Here is a 24159-nt window from a genome sequence, read left to right as displayed (position 1 = left end):
CTACTGTTAACAGTATTTTTGACCCCTTGGGGTTACTGGCCCCTGTCACCATCTATGGAAGGGCTCTTCTGAGGGAACTAGCAACTGAACCGAATGAATGGGATAGCCCACTACCAGAAGAAAAACGTCAAAAATGGGAATCCTGGAGGGATTCACTTCAAGACCTGAAGCAGCTTCATGTTCCCCGGATGTACACGCAGACCTCACTCAGTACAGCTGTAAATACTGAATTGCATGTGTTCTCAGATGCATCAAATAAGGCCATTGGGGCTGTAGCCTACCTGAGAACAGTTCAAGAAGAAGGACAAACTGAGATGGGTTTTGTTATGGCCAAGGCTAAGCTTGCCCCTCAGTCTGAGCCTACAATCCCCAGGCTAGAACTTTGTGCTGCGGTCTTGGCAGTAGAAATGGCAGATCTCATTCAAGAAGAGTTGGATGTGAAAATAGATGAAGTCAAGTTCTATACTGACAGCAAAGTGGTCCTTGGCTACATATGCAATGAGTCGAGGCGGTTCTATGTCTATGTCCACAATAGAGTGATGCGCATTCACCAATCTTCAAGGCCAACTCAGTGGAACTACGTGTGCACAGACGAGAACCCAGCTGACCATGCATCACGGTCTGTGCCTCCATCCCAGCTAGCACAGACTTCGTGGTTCACTGGACCCTCTTTTCTCTATCAATCACCTGAAGGCAACCAGTGTACAGGTCAGAGGTTTGAACTGATTGAGCCAGAAAAGGACATTGAAATCAGACCACAAATTCAGACCTGTTCTACTGTTATAGAAAAAGCTACTCTTTCTACAGATCGCTTCAAACGGTTTTCATCTTTTAGCTCCCTGTTGAGAGGAGTTGCATATTTGATCCACATGGTGAAATCCTTCAAGCGTTCCAACCACAAGACTGAGTGTGTAGGTTGGCATAAATGCAATTTACCCCGCTCTGCTGAAGAGATATCTCAAGCTAAAAAAGCCATCCTAAAAGCAGTGCAAACAGCTTTTGCAAAAGAAAGGTCAGCTCTACTGGCTAAGAAAACCGTGTCAGGAAATAGCCCTTTGCAGAAGCTAAGACCAATCTTAGAAGATGACCTGATTTGTGTTGGAGGCAGGCTGAAGTACTCTGATCTGACACCTGCCGAAAAGAATCCCGTAGTCCTACCTAGGGATGATCATGTATCACTTCTTCTAACAAGACATTACCATGAGCAGGTTCAACATCAAGGTCGTCACATAACTGAAGGAGCCATAAGAGCAGGAGGCTTGTGGATATTAGGAGGCAAGTCTCTGGTAAAATCACTTATCCATAAGTGTATAACTTGTCGTAAACTACGTGGGAAAATGGAAGAACAACAGATGGCAGATTTGCCACTGGAGCGACTTAAAGTATGTCCTCCTTTTACCTATGTAGGCGTGGATGTTTTTGGGCCCTGGTCTGTGACGGCAAGGCGCACTCGAGGAGGGCACTCAGAGTCAAAACGATGGGCAATTCTTTTCAGCTGCATGACATCAAGAGCAGTCCATATTGAACTAATAGAATCTTTGGACACATCTAGCTGCATTAATGCTTTGAGACGGTTTTTTGCATTGAGAGGACCAGCCAAACAGCTCAGATCTGATTGTGGCACAAACTTTATTGGGGCTTGCAAAGAGCTACAGATGGACACAAGAATGCAGAAGTACCTCACCGATCAGGAATGTGTCTGGGAATTCAACCCGCCTCATGCCTCTCACATGGGGGGTTCATGGGAGCGGATGATTGGCGTGGCAAGGAGGATTTTGGATGCTATGCTACTCCAGCAAAACATCTCCTTGACTCACGAAGTCCTGTGTACTCTAATGTCGGAAGTTACTGCCATTATCAATGCCCGTCCCTTAATGCCTGTTTCTACAGATCCAGGAAATCCTTTCATCCTGTCACCTGCAATGCTTCTTACTCAAAAGGTTGGAGTCCCACCACCTCCTGGAAGTTTTCCCGATAAAGACTTGCTTACAAGGCAGTGGAGGCAAGTACAAGCGTTGGCAAATCACTTTTGGACTCGTTGGAGACGAGAGTACCTGACATCTTTACAACAACGTTCAAAATGGACAGTACCCAAAAGAAACCTAGAAATAGGTGACTTAGTTCTTCTGAAAGACAAGCAGGTTCCTCGCAACTGTTGGCCACTGGCAAGGATCACTGCCACATTCCCAGGACAAGATGGATATGTAAGAAAGGTCGAGGTCACAACAGCAGAGCAAGGCAACCCAAAAACATATCTTAGACCTATCACAGAAGTTGTTTTGCTTATGCCTAATGAATGACCTATGGACTAATGTTTGGTGATCCTGAGACACAGTGACCTCACAGGGGTCAGACGGGGAGTGTGCTGCTTTGACAGCATTTTTCTTTAATAGTTTATAGATATTGTGTTAATGCCATTGTAAGTTGTTTGTAATTGCAATAAGTGCGAAGGCTTTTATTTTGAAGAATTACTGTGTTGTCTGCCACGGATTTCCTGTTTGGTAATTTCCGGTTTTCTCCGTGAGCTGCAGCAAGCATGGCTGAATGTGTTGTGTCTTCAGCATTTAATCCTGTGCCATCCGCGAGAAATTAAGGCGAAGCAATGCTGTAAGTGTTATTTTCTGATAACATACATGTTGTGTAAGATGTATCAGATATTATTTTACGAAGATGTTAATGTTTAGTTATGGTGGCGGATATTCTTGTTTAACCATTCATAGTGGATTGCATATAACTGCAGAGTTTATGTATGTACTGTAAGTTTCTTCGGACACATAACTAAGTTTGTATTGTTTGTTCTGTTTACAGTTTTCACCCAGCTTATGATACGTGGAAGTCGACAGTAAATGTTCAATCTTGCTACACGTCTCCCTCTCATCAATTTGCTGTGGTTTACCTTGGTGTTTAGTCGGAGTTGTTACACTTTTGATGAGAACACTACAAGTTCAGTTAACTAATTTTAAAACCAGGCATTAATCAATGCTTTACTACAATCTACCTGCAATGCATGTGGCTAGTGTCAGCGTAAAGTCTTGACTGAATAAAAATCATTATAACCTATTTACGTCACATTAACGAAGAACAGCTGAAAAGTTACCGGGTTTATCAACTGCGGTAGCAATTTCGCTCCAACTCCTCCCCTTGTCATTTCTATATTCTTTGCACAAAATGTTGAATAAACATTAATGTTGTTTCCACATATCATCTCCAATGTCCGCTGGACTTTGCTGTTTGGGATCCCCTCCGTAATTCCCCCTCAGAAGACATGGAGGAGAATCCACGCTTTCTGATTGGCTACCTGTCACATTCAACAGACTGCTTTAAGCTCCCAGTGGGGAAAACCCCTGATTTAGATCGGAGCGGCAACGAATATTTACTGTAACACACCACACACTACAGGATGATTGGTTACGAAATAGTAAGCGACAATGTTAGAAAGACCAACGTTCTAAGATTGTTGTAGGGGGAAAATCGGGGCAAAAAATCTTGTAGTGTGAGCTAATACATCAGGTAGTCAGATGTGCCCATTTTATCTATTTAAATCTAATTATTGCTATATGGCAACATAATATACAGACTTCATAATCTGCACTCTTTTGGTTGAATGCAGTATTTATTTCCACTTTGGCTTTATGTTGTTTAGATTCTATTCAAGTAAATTTTTTGTTAATGGAGACTGAGAATCCATTTTATTTTTCTTCTTGGTTGTTTTGTTTATTTTGTTTATCAGTTCCAGTGTTTAGTGTTCTTTTGAAAATAAAGTGTATCTATCTTTGGCAGGAAATCGCATGCATTATTACGTCATTTCCATTACATCAGTGTAAAAAGATCTTCAAACAATATTATCGTTTATCGCAATAATTTTTGAGACCATTAATCGTTCAGCAAAATTTGTTATCATGACAGGCCTTATAGTAGTATCTCTCAACAAAGAGCTTGTGTTAGCTGTTTCCTTTTTCCTTTTTCATACACCGTCATAGAAAACTGAATTTAATTCTTTCACAGATTTAACAAGCCTGAGTTTTCCATAATTTAGACATAGCACAGGGGAGTCTGCATTTGCATTAAATACAACTATAAATATGTAATGTTGAGATAATTAGAAAAAACAGCTACAAATTGTTTGAGTTTGGACCATAATGTGGAAAAACAACAAACCATGCTGTATAAATATTTTATGGGGCTTTCCCTGAAAAGAATCATCTGTATTTAGAAATACAAATTTGTACACACAGCATGTCTTGCAAACTAAAGTTTTCAATCCTATAACGTTAATAGGATTTTGAACTTTTCTTAGACTGTTATGATTTAAATGTAGTCCACATCTCAATTTGAACTCTATGATAAACACATGCAATATTTTTCTCCCAATTGTAATAACATTTGGCCCTTTTTCATACATAATTACCACAACAAGTCAATGTAAGCACATGATACCCTAAAGTCTTCGATATGTTGCATAATACATCAGTTGCAAGTGAGAAAAATCCCTTATCTTCCTCCTTGCTTTGGTGCCGTTTAATCCTCTAGGTCAGATTCTACTAGCCCTAGCAGAAACCAACGCAACAGGAGGCCACAGTGCCTTCAGCATTGCTGTTTGAAGATGAAGTACCTCCCTGAGTACTGCAGAGAGATCAGAAATGGAAAATGGATTTAGGCGAACATGGAGGGAGGGGGAGGTCAGTCGTTAATATCCAGCAAGCTACTTTCAAGCAGCGTCCACCTGAGGGGTAAGCCTCTCAATCATTTTTCCCCTCCTTTTCTCCCAATTTATGCATCAGGGGTTGACAGAAGGCATATGCACTTTTCCATCAGGTCTGTTTCGCACTTGCTAAGTTACACGCATCAGGGATCTGCACAGGGAAAATACAGCCCCACATGATTGGGCGCTGAGAGCGGCCAAGTAAAACCTCTGCTTTCTACTAGAGGCCACTGAAGTGCTCCGGTAGAGCAGCTGGAGGTTGCTCAAGGACATCTTAACAGCAGCTGCTCAGGAAAGACTGAACATCGTTGGCTCGCTTCACTCCATCATGCACAACGATTAAGATGTTGTCTGAAGATGTGACATGTCAGGGTATTATTCCCTGCAAAGTCTAGGTTGTCACTATTAAATTGAAGGCTATTGTGATGAACAGGATGTGGATTCATTGTCATGCAGCCCTTGCTTCGGTGTGTTAGTCGGGGTGCGCATGTGTGTATTAGTAGAAGTGTGAAAGGGTCCGACTAAATAAACTCTTTTTTATATTTCTATTCATTGATCCATCCCCTCAAATGTCACAGCCACACTGGAGAGGACCCTGTGGCATTTGTAAAAGAGATGTCTTTCATGTACACAATGCTGACATCTTTCGACACCAACTTTATAAGGAGCCGGAAAACACAATCAATCTGTTTCCCCAGGAAACATCAAGAGTTATTTAAATGTTCCTATTCTTCTGAGGAGCTCAACAAGGAGGATTTTCCCAGGACAAATAAAAAATTCTCCAGCCCTACACAATGCATCTTTCACATCAGCAATCAACAACAACAAAAAAATAGAGAGATCTCCCGTACCCATCTTAAAATTACTTTGAAAAGTAATAACATCAGTTTCATGATCTTTCAGCTCATTCAGCGCATCAGGCATTAAAGACAATTCTTTTCACATCAACTTCAATGCCAAATATCTTCAGACATTAGAGCCAGCAAACCCCACAATCTTAAAACCACGAAACATAAATAAATCAGCATCTGCCCATTGTTTTGTTGTACTGCTATTTTTCAAAGTGAACAAGTAACCATCATTTCTTTTAGTCAAACTATCTGAAAAATCATCCCTCCTAAATATAAAGTGCATTTTTATCAGTCATCCATATGTGTATAATGAAGTGTTTGGTTAAGTAGCTTAAGGAAGGCTGTCAATTTCTATGGCTATGAATGGACAACAGGTTGTAAAACTATTAAAGAAGCCTATTGGGCTTCAGTTCTAAACTCATATTAACAAAGGTTAGCATTAGTAAACATCTACTTTACAGATGTAAAGCAATCATTAGCATACAGACCTCCTACATTAAAAGGAAATCTATTGCAGGGTCTGATGCCCATGCCTAATAAAGGGGCATTAACCTTGAACGCTCCCCAGGTCTCATTTAGCAAAAGGAGTCCATATGGGCCATTGCTGCATTTGTCTCCAGACAGATGGGTTTTATCTGTGCACCCGCTCATGCTGCAAATGATCCCAAATTACGGGAGAGCTCTGTTTAGATTTTTACACCTTTGGCATTAACCACAGGCTCCTCTGTGTGTAGGTTAGCAAAGCCCAGTCCGTAAAAACAGACTATTGCCAACAGGGTTACGTCACATACTGTTTTTTTAGTCACCCAGATTCCCACTTTTGTATGGTTGTTATGTGTTTCCGAAATCTTTCTAGCCATAAACACATTCAGAAAAATTCCAAGAAATGTATTTATTAAGCCATTTCAAAAAAACATGAAAAAGTTACTTGTTTGTTCTTTCCCAATTTGGTACAGATTTAACTCTCTAAACATGCTCAGCAGATTATCTCTCAAGGTAGTTCAGCAGGTGATCTGTCCACTGTGACGTAAAAATATCCATTCAACTCTGACCCAAAACACAGTTTACTGCTTAATTTCTCTTCAAATTAAACCCAACTGAGCTGTTGCCAACATTTCTGCAAGCATTAAAATAATAAAAAAAGAAAACATTTGCAAAAATTACACATCAACAGAACTTCAGCACACTTCCATGACACAAAAAAAACATTGTCATTTAGCAAAGACTTTTTTTAAAAAAAATTCACGATTGGATGTTGCTTTTCTTAGCACTGCGCTAAAGGCAGAGATGATCTCACAGGTGACTTGCACTCCAGCCCAAGTGGATTCAGTTTGACTGACACTGCCTAACAGCTATGCTCCCTGAAAGCCAGTGCATGTCCGGGAAAACTTCTTTGCAGTCCAATCATGTGACCTGCTCCCTCTTTCAGCTGCAAGCATGTTTCCTATATCCAAAACTATTATGGGCATGTACCTGTCCTAATAGAAGTACCCAAAAAAGGAAACCAAGCTGAAAGAAGTGCATGTCTCTTTATAAAGTTGGGAAAGACAGAATTTAACCTTGAAGTTACTCCAGTGACTCAGCTGAAAACCTGCTGGAAAGACTAAGGTGAAAGAGAGGCACGGTGAATAATTCCTAGGTTGTAGAGCTGCTTCTCATCAATGTATCCTGGGTTGTCTGTTTACCAGATTCCCTTCTTTCATCATACTCAACAGTCTACATGTAAACATCAGAAAGTAAAGGATAGTAGCCCAAAATGTGTGCCTGCAGTAATTGATGTAAAAAAAACAAACACCTAATGTGCCAGCAGAACAAAAGCATCGAAACCACCAATAAATTATTTAAAATAGCAGTGGCTTAATAAAACAATGAAAAAAATCTATTATCTCAAAAGGGGGGAAAAAAACGCACAATCATACAAAACTCAATCAACATGAGCATCTTCTGTCACTCTCGGTGTTTTTATGGCACATGTTAATTGTCTTTCTTGAAAGTATCTTTTCTGTACATGTCATATGATTGCTATGCTCACTGGGTGAAATTAATAAGTTCAAACATGTCAGTCTGGTTAAATATCTCCACCTGCTGATGGTGTGCATGGCATTACGGTAGCAATTTTGGAGTAAAGTCCACCCTGAAGTCATACTCAACTCATTTTGGAGAGTAAAACTGGAAAACTGATATATAGTTATCAGTCCGTTACAGGGTAACATACTGTAGACACAAACAGGACAAACAACCATAGCCACACAGACACACTCACACCTAGCTAAGGGCAAATTTAGAGTAACCAATTAACCGTTATAGGCTGAACGTGTCGGTGACGACACAGCCAAATTTGCAGTACTGTAATACCACCACACTTTGTGCTACCTGAAAAATTCCAACGGTTTCTGAAAGGGGAGACGTTGCGATTTCCAGCCAATATGGGGTTAGCCAAGGGAACGTGAAATTATTACGGTAATTTCACTCCCGCAGTAGCAGAAAGTAAAATTAATCTACCAACTGAGCCACTAAGGAAGAAACGCATGCCGTTTGGAAATAAAAAAAAATAATTGTGAATTGGCACAACCTCCTGTTTTCACGTAGTCTGAGGAGAAGTGATCTGTTTAGCCAAACCTAAACAGAATTTAGCATCAGCTGGGTGCTTGTTTGAGATTTTAACCCAGAACCATCACTGACGGGATAATATTGCCAAGTTGCTGGTGCATAAAGGACAGCTGGATAATCAATAACATTTGTAGCAATCAGCAAATTTTCCGATGCAGGTTTGTTATTCTAGACCACATTGCAGAGTGGTACAGCACATAATTCTTTCAGTTTAACAGATGTCTTTTCTCTTCTTGTTTTAACTTTATCCCCAATGAGAAAATTACTTTTAAATATAATATTCATATTTCCCACTTACTGAATCCTAACCAAGAGACGATACCTGATGTTGGAAATACATGATGTTAGTCTTAGAATTTTTTTTTACTGCACTTCTGTACGGATTTAATGATTTTAGCAATTTGTTAAAAAAAAGAGACAGCAAAACAATGATTCTAAAGTTGTTTGGCATTAAGATCTTTCGGCATGCCTATTTACTTTTTTTTGTGATAGGAGTGTTTTTGTCTCGACTCCTTGTAAGTGAAGGATATGATTTTCTTCTCATTCAGCCTGCAGAAAATAGTTTGTCTTTGGTCCTTGGGAGAATTCACCTTTTGATCCATACAAGCTGTGCTTTTAAATTGCTATTCATCTAAATGCAATAGGCTATGCCTCTCTCTTTATATGCATCTGAAGTCTACAGATGATTTTTTTTAACAGTGTTGATGTGTCTATGGTTTGATAACAAGGTTTCATGACACATCCATCTCTCCAGCACCAAATTCCCACTTGCCTTTTTTTTCTGACTCACAAAAAAGCACAGTTTCCCTTCATAAGAGACTTCTAACAACACCTACCTGGTATTCAGTAAGCAGTTATGTTACAGGAGCCCTTGATTACCAAAGACATGACAAATTCAGTTTACAGCTCTCCTATCAATTCTGCGGTAAAGTGTCAAACACCACTTCTATTTATTGATCATTTTATTCTTACTTTCAACAATGCCTGTCAAGACACAGCTGCGGTGTAGCTTCCAACAGCAAGCAGATAAACAGTTAGAGGTGAAAACATCGTTGTGCAACTTCACAGCGGTCTTCTGTTCGCACAGGATCGCGTGGAGACGTTCTCCAGGCTCTCACTGTAAGATGTCAAAGGTACTTGTGGCTCAGGGTAAAGTAAAGATAGGCACTGTTTGCATGAGGCTTAGACTCTACTGAGCTTCCTGTACTGAGGCTATGGGAATGACTTTGTTCCCCGCCGGCTCTCAAGAGTCAAAGGGGGAAAAGACAGATTAAAACAGATTGGCTGAGAGAGGAATAGAAATAGAGATTGCTCCGAGGGGTTTGGCAACCGTTGTAAACTGGCAACTTATGCTGAGGTGCATCTCTCCACTCCTACACTTAACCTTTTACACAGGGAGATATAATTAAAAATCCTAATGAAGAGCACATTGAGAATTTATGAACAGCAAATTTGTTCCCAATTATCTCCTTCCAATAAGATGTTACTGCTGAGAAGAGTAATGGGAGGCTGTAAATATCTCAGGTCATTTGGTATTAAATAGAAGTTGATCATCCAGTCATAATGACTCCTGCTCTGCTTGACTTAGTTACAGGTGGATGTAAACGGATACTAATTGTTCAGTCAGTCGGCCAGTTCTCTGGTTAAATTAGATTACAGATTGACTGAAACAGTGATTTTTCAACAGACTTGGCCCATGAAGGCGAAGGGGGTGAGGGAAAGGCTCTAAATGATGACTAAATGTGCAGTGGGCTGCAGTCTAATTAACAAACTTTGGATCATTTGTTGCCAAGCTCTTATACAATCACTGAGAGCACATTGGATGCAAGAGATAAGCAACAGATTGACTGTTTGTCAATGTTGTACTTTACTAACTCATTAGGGTATAGCAAGGCTAAACTGGTGAGGACGGGTCAAGGTTTTAGGACGTTATACAAAAGATCATATAGTTTTGACTGCATTTAAAAGTTTCTCTAGTGAAGGTTCATTTACAGCACAAACTCAGATATTTAAAATAATGGCAACTATATTGCTGTGAAAAAGAATCTGCAAAGTCAGACTGACTATGCTTTGTTTTTGACATAGTTAATTACGAGTTTTCAAATCAATTTTTATACCAGACAGACTCAATTAAACAAAAGTTTAGTACCCCTACTTTTGTCAGTTTATCAAATACAATCCAAAATAAATTTTTGTTGATGAAACTAGTGTTTGGGCATATGATGTAGTGAGCTGTGGTTTTCATCCAGAAGCTCTCATATAGATAAAACATTTCTTAATAACCTTAACTGAGGCAAGTGAGAACTGCAATATTTCAGATGTTGTTTCACTTCTCTTGTGTTACCTCCTGGATGGGTTGTTGATAAATGTTTTGAGTAATTTTGTAGTAATCAGAGAAACAAATGACTTTGTTTCTCATCTGTCTCGAAATGTAGCTTGTTTGGGGTTTTAATGCATTTGCTTCTTGACATCTTCCAGTCTACTTTTCTTTTTAGACAAGGTTTTTGTAACTGATTTCTTGAGTCGACATGTCAGCCAGTAATCAGGGCTGGTTCTGGCTTTTAACACTGAATCCAATGAATATGAGTCACATAATTAAAACAAAAATGTCTTATAATGTAATCAACTACTTCAAGACAGATAGGCAACAATTATTTCTACTGTTGCTAAAGGAGAACATTATTACAATTCTAATGATGTTATGTTTAACATTAAACGGTTGGTAATTTGTGCATAACTTGAAAGTCTTTTGTTAACCAAGTTATTAAAAACCTTGCTATTGTACTGAGAAGGTGCAAACCCCTGAGTTTCAAGATGAGGCTGAAGCACAACTCCTGAAATTGATAATCAATGATTTTTGATCTTATGATATTTGATGTTTGTCTAAATAAATTACATTCCTCTAAACTATGACCTGTGCCACATATCAAACTCTCAAGCTGTTCACCTTGTAAAGGTTCATTTACAAAAGAAAGGAAATCTGGAACAGAAAAAGTTCAGTTGTTCCTGACTGTAGAGCCGTTAATGAGCACCTCATTATCTAAAGGCCTTCTGTGTTATAATATACAGCTGGAGTTGTTACTAAAAACAGATAAAATAACACAAGTGCACAAAAAAGTGAACACACATGCATTGTGTTATAATGATATTTGATTGGCGATGTGTCTAATTGAGTCTCCAGAGAGAACGGTACTTAGCACCAAGACAGCGTTGCTTCAGCCAGTCTGAAAAGCAGCTAGAAATCACTTAACAGCATTAAAGTGCCAGATGATTGTAAGTTTTTCAAAAAGAATGAAACTAAGCCAGAACTACTTCTGCCTAATTTGGTCCGTCAATCATCTGCGTGTAACCATGTCGAGAATAGTTGCATTTAGTATCATCTCTCTGAGTTATTATTTAATTGAATATTTCCAGTGCATTAAAATTTATTGTTTTTTAACTTGCTAATCACTTAATGCCTTAGACTGTATGTTGCCACTGTTGTAATTGTGCTGTACAAAGAATATTTTCCAAACTCATGAGGGGTTCTCTAACCTCAAATAAAAAGAGTGCAGTTACATTTTTTTTTAAACATAAGGTCAAAGTTGTTTTAAGACATTTTTACATGATTGTGCTTGTGTGAAATCATGAACCTTCAAAATAATTTACTTCAAAAAACCTGCTCACAAGACTGTTTTAAAATATTCTAGAATAATAGATAAGAGGATGTTTCACCATTGGGAATAAAAATATCCACTTCATCCATTCTGTCAGAGAAACTACAATCATTATAAGTATATAATTATAAAAACTGCATTCTACTTCAACAAGGTTACAGTACTGTTGAGTAAATGTGTGTTTTTGTTCATAAAGAGCTTACATTGTGTTAACACTTGCACCAGTCTTTCTGCATTGATATTGTTTTGACACTACAGACCACATAGTTGTGTTTATTTTAATAACAGTGATTGTAATTAATGTATATAAATACTAACTTCATCGTGATGAACATACTAGTCACTAATGCGCCACAATGTTCTTACATTATCTCGTTATTTCTTTAGCTGTTGAAGTGTCTCAAACAACAAACCTTCTATGAATTACAAACATATAACAATAACTATTTAATGGCATGTTTTTGTTCCCAAGTAATTCAGTAATAATGCAACATCTATTGTATTGTGTACCCTGCTACTTTTAGAGGAATGATTACCCATATTAAAAATAGGTAATTTATAGTTTTATAGTCATAGTATTATGAGCTAATTTAAATGAATAAACTCTGGTTCAGAGCAGCCCATTTATTTGCAAAATGTTTTTTTTTACATTGATCTTAACATTTCAATAATATTTATTAATGCTTATTGCAATAATAAGATTCCTTTACAAGTTTTAGCAACAACTAAGGAAGCATTACATGAGATTCTGGTTTTGACAAGAAGGCCCAAATTCCACCTTGTTACATCATAGGTCAAACATTGATAGGTTTAAATGTGTCAAACTAGAGAGGAGCAAAAACTCTCCTATAAAATTATGGTTGATGCAACAGTGTCTGGGAAAGTATTTACAATCCACACTTTTATGTTCTTAGATTTATAATGGAAGTTTCTTTTTTCTACAGATAGACCGTCTTTGCCAGGGCAAAAACTAACAATGTATAGAAGACTTTACAGTACAGACCAAAAGTTTGGACACACCTTCTAATTCAATGGGTTTTCTTTATTTTCATGACTATTTATAAGGCAAGAAATCCCACTTATTAACCTGACAGGGCACAGCTATGAAGTGAAAACCATTTCAGGTGACGACCTCTTGAAGCTCATCAATAAAATGCAGAGTGTGTGCAAAGCAGTAATCACAGCAAAAGGTTGCTATTTTGAAGAAACTAGACTATAAGGGGTATTTTCAGTTGTTTTACACTTTTCTGTTTAGTGCATATTTCCACATGTGTTATTCATAGTTTTGATGCCTTCAGTGTGAATCTACAATGTCATGAAAATAAAGGAAACTCATTGAATTAAAAGGTGTGTCCAAACTTTTGGTCTGTACTGTATATATTTCAGGTTTTTGCAGATAGTTTTGAATAGCTTTGATGCCTAAGCTTTATTCCAATTCAACTATGAAAAAAACAATCTGCTGGGTGGAAATCTGAAAAGACCTAGGGGATTGACTGATGCTTGTTGACTCTATGGAGTTGAGATGCTTCAGGCATCTGAAAACAATAACCCCACGGTGTCAAAGTGCCTTTATATAGTGTGTGAATGACTGAAGGCAAACCCAGGAGTTGCTGGACACAGGGAGCCACAGGGATTGCGCTGCTCATGTAGAACTTGTAATTCTGACCAGCTACAAGGAATCCATTTCTCATCACAGATGTCACACTTTGTTTAAATAGGTTAAAAAAAGAAAATAGAAGTGTAATACTTGGAAATATAAGCAAACTTTATTTATTTGCACTCACATATGAAGGCTGGCTTGGAAACTTTTTAAAGGTCCACTTCAGCCCCAGGCAAAGTTCTTCTGCAGAACGCCCGTTTCTTTCAAAGTCTTATTGCTGCCCAATTTCTCTATTGCGATGTTTAGACAATATCACCTGCACCTTTGGCAATATGAAAAGCCTGCTTTCGAGTCTGATAACCCCCCCTCCCCAAAAAACCACAGGAGTTACATGTTTTCTTTATTTCTCCAAATGCAAAGCACAATCTATTTTGTTCTGGTCATAGTTCTCAGAAGCTATAAAAACTCATTTGGATGTAAAGTTGAAAAAAGTTGTAATGGGCAAAGGTTTGCTCAAGGATGCTGATCCAGGAGGAATTATTTTCATCAGGGTTAGGTTATTATTATTATTAGGGTTATTATTACTCATTGTAATAATCTATGTATCTTAGATGGCTGTGGCAAAGAAAGACAATGTTAAAGAGTCCACAGAAAACTGAGACATCAGTGCAGAAGTCTTTGGTTTTGTCAAAGCTAAACTTTTCAGTGAAACAAGAATTTACAAAAAAAAGAAGAAAAAAACAGACATAAAGCCAATGATGACACAGAAATCCCACTATTTTCAACTTGAGTGGCCCTGACCTGTGACTCCCTGGAACCGCAATCTTTTTCTGATTAGTGAGGGCACCATATCCAATCTTTCACCAGCTCACAATAACTACAGATTTCAGTGTAGAAGTAAAAATGTAGGAACAAAATCTCAAAGTATGCCATTTTCAGTACAAGTAAGACATTTAAAAATAAAAGTTAAAGGAGAGACAGAGACATTCAGAAGCTATTTAAGAGTCACCTGTATTTTTGATGATATGTTAAAACATGTCTAGTCCATTGAAGCTTCAAGAGAGAACAGGAGACAACAGGACGAGTTGATGTAACACATTAAAGTTGCTTTGTTTTGTCATTTTCCAATTTCAACTGAAGTTATTCTGAAATTGTTCACAAAGTTCTGATCTGAGGTCTCTTCTCTCATCACGAAGTGGTCCAGCCAGATTCCAGAACTAAAATCGTGGTTAAGATGTGGCTGAAACTTTAGACCACAGAGATGACAGAAAAGCCATAAAGGCCCAAAGAATTTCACAGAGGACAAATAGTCCATAATGTTACCATAGACATTATGGAAGCTTGTTAGCATTTCCAATTTTTAAAGAACCCATCAGGCCTCGTTTGAGCAGTAAGGCACAGTTGGTTGTGCTTTGGTATGCTACGTTACGGTTCGCATATTCAGTAGAGCGTTTCCTCTGCCAGATGGATTCTCACTGGGTATGTAGGTGGGGTTAAACCCAAATGCTTGTATCATATCAGTGAGACAACATTTGTGACGCACTAGTATATCTCAGGCTTGTGGCAAGCAGTGATGTTTTTCTCTTTTGGTAGATATTTTCTTTTATATATATCACCTTTTAGTGTTATGCAACACCGAACCATTTACCTGTGAATTTTGTGTTTTTCTTCCTTACCTACCAACAGAAGTATTTCCATCTTTCTATTTTTCATTTGACAGTTGGAGGACTTTCTGTCCAACATCTTCCTTTGATTATTTAACAGTTTTTGTCTCCAGTATTCCTGTTAGCCAGGCTATGAGTTAACAAATAACAAAGTCATTTCGTTTTTGCAACTGTGCTTGTTCTTCTGCCTCTTCGTGTTTATCTTTGGACTGACTCAGAACAAAATGTTCATACTTTAAGAACAAACAAAGAAAATCCACATATACAACCCACATATATAATATATATAATCAACAGTATGTATGTATATATATATCCTTCCTTGTCAAGTTCAAAGGGCATGTTTACCAATTAACACCATAATGATAAACTCCCCTTGGTGTTGAGTCTCAGGTTGGTTTGTTGCTTTGATCAGGCACTGAAAGCAGTAAGAGATCTCAGCTAACACCAGTCATAGACACCTGAAGTCGCCAGAGTTTAGCAGTTACTTGGTTAATACAGCAGATCCATTTAAATAGTGTAATTACACTTTATAGAGATTGTTAGATTTCAGGTGGGTAGCATGAAAATGCTTCTCTGTAAACCAACTCAACACCGAAACCAACAACACTGCTCAAACACACACAAAGCATGCTATTATTCTTTACCTTAAAGTTCAAGATATTGCCAATTTTAACAAAGAAAAAGCTCACATCTTCAATAAAGTCTTAACCAAAATCTAGTGCTGTGATGTTTTTCTTTGTCACTGTCCTTTCTTCTTCTTCCATTACCTTTCTTTTATCACATCTTCCTTTCTGGACTTTTGGCCCTTTATTACCTGAAAATCTTTAACAATTTCTTCTCTTTTCATTTTTTCATTTTGCACCGCCCCAATTTTCTCTGACTTTTTCTTTTTAATCTTGTCTACTTTAAAGTCCTGCACTCTTCTTTTTTCCCTCAATTTGTTCTGCTCTCTCTCCTCATTGATTTACTACCCTCCCTTTTCTTCCATCACATCATTTTTATTCCCTACACATGTTAACAGAATTAATAGCTACCAGGTTATGCCTTAGAGAACCTCCGCTATCACCTCCTCTGCACAGGAGCAAGGTCCTTAGGAGAACTGCTGCCGCCTGGCCATTTGTCAGCTGCGGGATCATGTCTATGGGCCGTCTACCAACCTGGGTGTGGCAAAATCAAGGTAGGACAAAAGAAAACTGAGCTCCTTTAAGGGATGTCTCCCTTCCAATTGATGAAGTCTTTGGAGGTACAAAAACAACGTCTAGATATTTTTTTTTATCCTTACTAGTAGATATGAAGCAATCTCTTATTTCACATACAATAAATTATATTTAATAAAAATTTGTCTATGTATTAGACTTCTATGCCTTCTATTTTTAGCCTTCATTCACTGTTCATTTCATTAATTTGCTTCCCAAAAGTCACACTTGTTCATTGGTTGATGATGCACTTATGAATGTTTGTTTAAATCAGATCTTTGCTTGTCCTCCAAGTGTCCCCCTGTTTCACTTTTAAGTACACACTTCCTAGTATGCTGTCATGGTCAAGGACTAAACAGGAAATGGGTGATACATTATGTAATTAACAAAACAAACAATATTCTAGAGACAGTCTGGAGAAATGCCTATCAATATTTGTTTACCAAATAACAACTTGGTAAGGTCCCACTCGAGTGTACAAGAATGAGGTTAAGCTCTGGACTTAGACTGGAGTAGGTATTGCAACACCTTTTCTCATTTTTCAGACACTTTGCTACAGTTTTGATTTGGGGATCATATCACTGTTCCGCATCATGATTCAGTCTGGGCCAAGCTTCAGCAGGCAGACATAATTTGACTTCATAATTTGCTAATTAGATTTAAGTCAACTCTACAAATGGTGGTGGAGGGATAATGATTTCAACATGCTTCTTATTCAGTATGAGGTGTTTGTCCTGATATGCTTCCGTCTTGCTTTAGCCAAACACAGCTTTGTGCAGTGAAACATCTCTACTTTGGTTCTATCTGTTCAAAAGAGATTGTTCCAAAAGTCTTGGTGCTCAGTCAGATGCAGCCTTGCAAGCCTAAGTCGTGCGGCCACTTTATTTTTAGAGGGGAAAAGCCTTTTTATTGGAAACCTGGCCATACTCTCCAATGTGAACGGTGAAATTTAAAATCTTAAATGAGCCAAAACTCCCACATTTATAGAGATGGCCACAACTGTTGATGATTACTTAGACAAGTTTGATAATTAGAAACATGTGATTGTTACTTTCGCTTTCAAATGCATTTCTTTAGTGGTAAGAAGCAGAGCCTGACGTATTCTCAGTCAATAACGGAAGCGAACATATAAAATATAAATTGTATTGTTTATATGCAAAAATATCAAACAAATGATTGAGTTTTGATAGCTTTCAGTACGTGAAATATGAATAGCAAAATGTAATGATTATGATTAAAGATTACTGACTACATTGTTAACTTACTCTTTGCAATTTCCATAAATTATTTCTAAGATATGCTAGAAATATAAATATGAACAGTAGACTTTGACTGGATGTCTATTTTTTTTTTCTCCTGTGTGTTTGAATTTTCGCGCAACTTTGTATGTCAGAACATTTAGGGAAAACTACACACTCTCACTTCACTGAAATTTTAGGCTTTTTTCTTTGAGAAATTTGTCAATGTCGAAAGGAACAATGTCTTCTAAAAATATTGAAACAACTTATAGGCAATTTGAAACTATATTTACTTGCTGCTTGACAAAACTTTATGACAGTGGCTGTGCTGTTTCACTGATCGGTAGCTTAAGTGCATTTTGCTCCACAAATAGGAAATGTACATTCTCTGCACAGTCATTAATCCCCTGCTGACAAGACCATTTAAGTGCTTTTTCTCTCCTGCTGGTTTCTGATGTAACACTTTAGCAGTGACCAGTGGCCGCTCTCTGTTTGCAGGGTTTAAAGCCAAATGGAATAGGTTGAAATGGCAAAAACGGCAGATAGGAAAAAACAAACAAAGAAAAAAAAACCGATGCTACTCATTCAGCAGTTAATATTTAAGTTTTGGTCTGAAATCTGATAAATCTGAAAGAACCTTTGTATCAAATTAACAAACAAATGTCATCATCAGCTATTCAGTGCAGGAATGCTTTGCAGTATTGTCAAGTGGATTTAAGTCTGCATTTTTAGTTGGTCATTCCAACATGATTTGATGTTTTCAATTACAGCGCTGGCCGTACAGTTAGGCTGTTCCTGCTGAAAGGTGAACCTGCTCCAACTCTTTTGAACCATCTAACGGGTTTCCTGAATCTCATTCATCCGACTTCTCATCTCCACCAGAGGCACTGGAATACAAAAATTAAGCACATTGTTTACAGCAAGATTATTCAACACCACCTCGTTATATCAAAGGACAGATAATACTCAAGAATGGAGAAAGAAATTGGATTTGCAGATTCAGGTTCCAAAACAACGTTTTGGTGAAAGTGGTTGAGTAATACTTTTTGCAAGGCATGATCTATTTTTGTCTTTAAAAAAATTAAAAGCACATAACTTAAGGGCGTGCTGTGGTGGCGCAGGGGGTTAGCACGCCCCACATTTGGAGGCCTTAGACCCGCGGACGTCGCGGGTTCGACTCCCGGTCCCGACGACCTTTGCCGCATGTCCTCCTTCAAAAATGGCGCCGGCTCAGCTGGCTGCCTGCAGACACAGCTCCTGTTGTGTGTGTGTGTTAATCTGTGTATAAAAAATTATTGCGAAATAATTTCCCTGCTGGGATGAATAAAGTAATTCTTCTTCTCCTTCTTAAGCCTGCTGCAGTCCTCCAGGATCCATTGGACTCCTTAAGTTTTTGGTACCCTGTGCGTGGTCCTGGTAGGGTCATACTGACCCTCGTGCGCTTTTACCAGTATATTTTTATGTGATTTCAGGCTGACTGGAACCCCATCGCTTCCCCATTGTCCGACCGTGACATCTGCCATGCTGCTTCTGAGCGTCACGCTAACACTAGAGGAGGGTTAATCAGCAAACATGTTTAGATTCTTCACTGTGCCAATGTGCCAGTTTCACTCCTTCTAATTTACAGTGGCAGGTAAATACAACATCTGGCTTTTACACACTTACAATGGTGGTGAGGCAACTGCACTCATGAATTGCCTGGATGAGATTTTAACAGCAAGGATGATATTCAGTCATTGAAGGAAAACAACTGATGTAATGACAATTACAACACCCAAACAGTCTGCTGTTGAAAAAACATAGATACAATTAAAACAGGTATTTGAAGAAAATAAAATATGATTGTTCTAGTTTTAACTCAAACATAGTCAAGTAGAGGGATAAACAATACATACATTAATGCATGTAAAATGTTTCTATTATCTTCCACCCAGCAAAAACTGATAAGATATTTAAACATCAAATAAGTTTGTAACAATGTTATCAGTTTACTACGACGACATTTTTTTCTTGCCTCATAAAAAGTTTTAGTTTATACGATGCTAATATTTTGTTGAAAAAGCTATAAAGCATGTGTAATATTTCTAGATACATTTGTAATTGGACAGAGATAATGTTTGTGATGATGTGAAGTGGGGAGGAGCCTGTGCACATCTGAAGGTGTGATTCTCAACCAAACTGCTGTGAAGTAGTAATAGACTTACACCTGTGCTCACAGACCATGCTCAGAGACTATCTGTTAAATATCACAGTTATAAGGTGTGTATTTCTGTAACACCTTCACACTAAGAAAAATTATCTCTAAATTGTGATGATTGGGAAACAGTGGGCAGCTTTCCTTTATGTAGTATGATCAATAAATGTTGATGATTAGAAGGAAGGAATAGTCTGTAGCTTCCATCTTAAGTCTAAGAACTGTGATCTTTTTACATTGCACCTGTTCTACAGGCTGTTAAATTTGTGAAAACTATGTGGAAAGCTGTTGAAGCCGAAAAATAAACAGATGAACCTTAAACAGTCATATATTTACTTATTTTTTTTCAAATTAAACAGTTATTTTATTATTTAAAAAAATGATCTGATTACAGAAATAAACAAAACAAACTGTATTTTCAGCTTGTTTCTTTCACTCAGGGAAGAATTTTAAACACATTTGGCCCCTACACTCAAAAATAACATAATTTAAATCCAAATTGGTTGACAAACATGTAAGTTCACATAAAGAGAAGCCAGACTATGGAGTGCAAGTTGCAGTGTTTGCTCACACTGCAACAAAAATAAAATGTAAGACTTCGGCTCAAAGCTGAGACAGACAGTCCCGAAACTCTCAAACAGGCAATTAAATATCTTTTACACTGTGGGAACAGTGAGCAGATCCCTCTGGAGTCAGGTATACTGAGCTAAACTGTCATAAAACTCCTACGTGCTGCTCAGTTGTGCCAAAAGACCAGGAAAAGTCTCAAGCAGGGCACCTAATGATTAAAAGAAAAGACACATCAGCTGAAGCTACTCTGTTGTCTGTGAATCTGATGGGTGGGATAATCTGCTCTGACTCTGTTCATCATCATCACCCTGGAAAATTACAACTTTCTTTATTTTATGTTCGGTCGGAGATGTCAATTGCAGAGTGGGTAGGTTTCGTAGAAAAGCTATTGACATGGAGGCAGCAGAGAGCACGGCGGGTCAGGTGAAAAGTCAGCATCCACCCACCCTGACTGCATCTGCCTGTTGCCAGTGGCAACCACTTTCAAAGGGAGAGAAACGAGCGTGTCTTCTTACTCTTCCTGCAGTGGTAACATAATCACATAATCAGTTTTAAAATAATACATCTACTCATGAAGGTTATTATATCTACTCAATTTAATAAAAAAATGGAAATTCACAGAGATGTTTCTCTCAGTCTCATTAATTTATATAGAGTAATATTGTCAAGGTTACAGGACATATAGTAGGTTTTTAACAAATGGAGTGTAGTTTTAAAAACAATTACACCACATCTCACTTACCCCTCTACATGAAAACTTCACCTTAAGCCGATAAGACTAATATCACTGGCCTATTAACCTGCAACAACGATAATCAGCCCAGACAATCGATCACAAAAGAAAAGCCAGAATTTGACAAAGCATCAGAAAAAAAAAAAACTGTTAACTAAAAAAGAAAAAAAAAACATGATAAAGTATAATGGCACACCAACTGGGAACAGGGAAGATGAAAGGCTACTCTTTGCTGATACCTTTTTAAATTATAGTGAGCAAACTTTGAATCTTAATTTATGTTCCTTTGGAAAACATCTCCTGACTTAAACATAGAAAAGCTTTTAACTCATCTATGTGTTCAGACAGCATTCATTAGTGATTTTTGATGTATTTCACCGCTCACTCACTCAAGTCTGCCAATAAAAGACTCCAATCTTGTACCTCTCAGTAGATGAATAACATTATTATGGAGACAGCGCAATTCAGTAAAGGCTTTATCAAAGCCATTAGAGGTGAATTAAGTCTGAAATGTGTGTGACGGTATAATAGGTTGGCATTGTTGATGGATCCTGAGGAAGCTTTTTGTCTAGGATATACTTAGACACTGGAAATCTGTCTTCCAACAGTTTTAATTGTATTACCCCTAATTAAAAAATGCCGCAAAGGATGTGTAAGCAACATTTATTACAGGAGCACATAGCTAATAAACTAAGAACAATGACACAATCCAATAATTTATAACCCACTATAAACCAAACATTTGTCCCAACTAAAAATCATCTAAGTTATCCTTATCCATAGCAATGGATATGAAAATTGTCTTACACAAGTCTAGAAATATATGTCTACCTGCTTGTCCCACTAAAACAAACCTGCAGTGACTGCATTATTGATACACTTTTAGGTGAAAATACTGGGATGACATATTGCCCTTTTATGGAATATGGGCATTGTTGTGTCTTTGCACAGGGAAGTAAATCAATACACACGATTTATATCAAGAACTTTAGTCACTTACTCAATTGGAAAAGTGACCCAGGTGATCTGTAATTTTATGCAAATTCACATTCAAGCAAGATTACTGTATTATTATCAAATTCCTTTAATATTTGGCCTGTCAGAAATAATGGAAACCTTTGCAGGAGGCAGTTTTCTTGTGTAACTCCATCTTAGATATGCATGTCAAGACAAAATAGGTTAAATTTTTAATGGGGAAAAAAATATAAATTTAGTCTTTAGCTGACTGCAAAATATGGGGATTCATAACTGAGGACCTGAATCTGTATTGAAGTTAATGTTTTGTATATTACTTTTATGCTTCCCCACACGTCAGCACAGTAACTCAAACATGGTAAAAGTAACATACATTATAAAGGATAAAAAGCTTTCTGATTGAGGATGTACTTTGTTCTCCACAGGATGACAAAGCTCTGAGTCAAAATCTCCCAAGCATATGTGGTTTCTAGCATATTTATGTTTTAACATCGCACAAAGAAAGTTTTATTTCATTTACCCTTTCAATATTTGCATCATCAATACATTTAATGCAATATTTTTTGCATGTTTTGCAAATAACTTGAATGTAGTTTTCACTAAATGTAATAATTTCAGATATCGAGGATCTTGTTGAGGTCTATTTTTCCAACAAGTATTACAACATAATGATTATGTGCTTTTAAAAATTATTCATTGTATGTGAACACTGGGTAGACTTCATGTCGCCCTCTTAAACATATGTGAAGGTTTTCGTTCTCCCATCAAACCAGAATATATAAATAAACCTTTCATCCAGATTCTCTGCTTATGAATTTAGGAAGCAAAAGCTTCATGCTACATATCTCTGGCCTAACCTTGTTTATGTGAAAAAATAAAAAAAAGGACAGATGTTCTGCAGAATAAGAAAAATAAACCAAGAAAGAAATGTGGAGGAAGTAGAAACTACCTTTGCCAAACATCTTTGCCGTTGAACAAAGGAAGAAAATTAGATGAGAAGGTGGAAGAAAGGGCTGCCAAGTCTTTAGCTAAGTTGAAATCCATCTTTAGAACTAAAAAAAAAAATCCTTCTTGTGTTGTTTTCTTAAGAAATCCAGGAAGTGCATGCGCTAAATCAACAGCCTGACACAACCTGCTTTATAAGAGCCATAAAAGCAAAACTGGGCAGACAGTCAAAACGGTGGAGTCCTGATAGCATTGAGAGGAACCCGTGCCAAGACTATTTGTGGGTGGTACCGGTTACGAAACTGATTCGTTAGCTTGTGGGGACGTTTGTTTTTTTTCTTCCACTGACATAACGAAGACAAACAGACAATTAACCAATCTGTAACCCAATGCAAAATGACTAGAGGAGACCTATAAAGCAAAGCGGAGAAGGTGAGGAATCGCAGAGGGAAAGGGAAAAGCCTCGGGCGTGGCTGTCAGTTATAATGAGGAGATGATGGTTAAGCAGTTCTGCCTATTACTGATATGAAGGTATAACACAGCAGGAGGAGCAGCACAATGCAGCACTAAACGTTCATAATACCCACAGTTTAGAGTTGACAACATGAATGTTATTGATTGCACAGCAGAAGGAGCAAGTTCAATAATGCCAGCAATGAAATTTTAAAAACCACTGAGGTTTTGTCTGAGGGCAGCCAATGGATTAAAGTGATTTATCTGTGCAGACAGCTTTGATTCGGAACTGGCATTCACTAAGGTCTCACTCATCGCAGAGGAATGAGGGGGAATATAAAAAACATGAACATGTATGAACATGGTGTATGAAAATGCTTTATCCTGGAGTTGTCAACCAAATCAGTGCACAACAATTTTTTTTCCATATATAATGTGACTTTCAATACCCTGGTCAAAATATTCACATAGATTCACATGAAAAGAAAAAATATATCCCTAAATATTTTTTTTCAACTTTTGTAATGTGTATTTTATTAAGTGTTTTTGCAACTATAAAAATCCACTACAAACTAGTGTGGAAATCTGAATTAAATTGGAAGTAACTTCTTAACTTTTTCTTCTCTTTTCTTTTTTTTCTTTTTATAAAGAGTCTTGGAGGTGTTGCATTCATTTATATTCAGCACTCTGACAAATCAAATGAAAATCCAATGCAAATAATTTCTCTGAAAACAAAACGCGTGAAATTTAATCTCAGTACGACTTATCT

General features: G+C 37.6%; 1 protein-coding gene and 1 long non-coding RNA gene across 2 annotated transcripts in view; one reads left to right on the top strand and one right to left on the bottom strand.

The window, feature by feature from the left end:
* brinp2 (BMP/retinoic acid inducible neural specific 2) overlaps positions 1-24159 on the bottom strand; it is a 204522-nt gene that overhangs the window by 22277 nt on the left and 158086 nt on the right. The window lies entirely within an intron of this gene.
* LOC111608931 lies at positions 2510-2859 on the top strand. The gene is made up of 2 exons (XR_002752910.1): positions 2510-2607; positions 2809-2859. It is a non-coding gene; the product is annotated as an uncharacterized LOC111608931 (long non-coding RNA).

Source organism: Xiphophorus maculatus, chromosome 6 (genome assembly GCF_002775205.1).
Source record: "Xiphophorus maculatus strain JP 163 A chromosome 6, X_maculatus-5.0-male, whole genome shotgun sequence".
Lineage (NCBI taxonomy): Eukaryota > Metazoa > Chordata > Actinopteri > Cyprinodontiformes > Poeciliidae > Xiphophorus > Xiphophorus maculatus.
The sequence above is the reverse complement of the archived record's forward strand: the minus strand, read 5'-3'. Positions and strand labels throughout refer to the sequence as shown.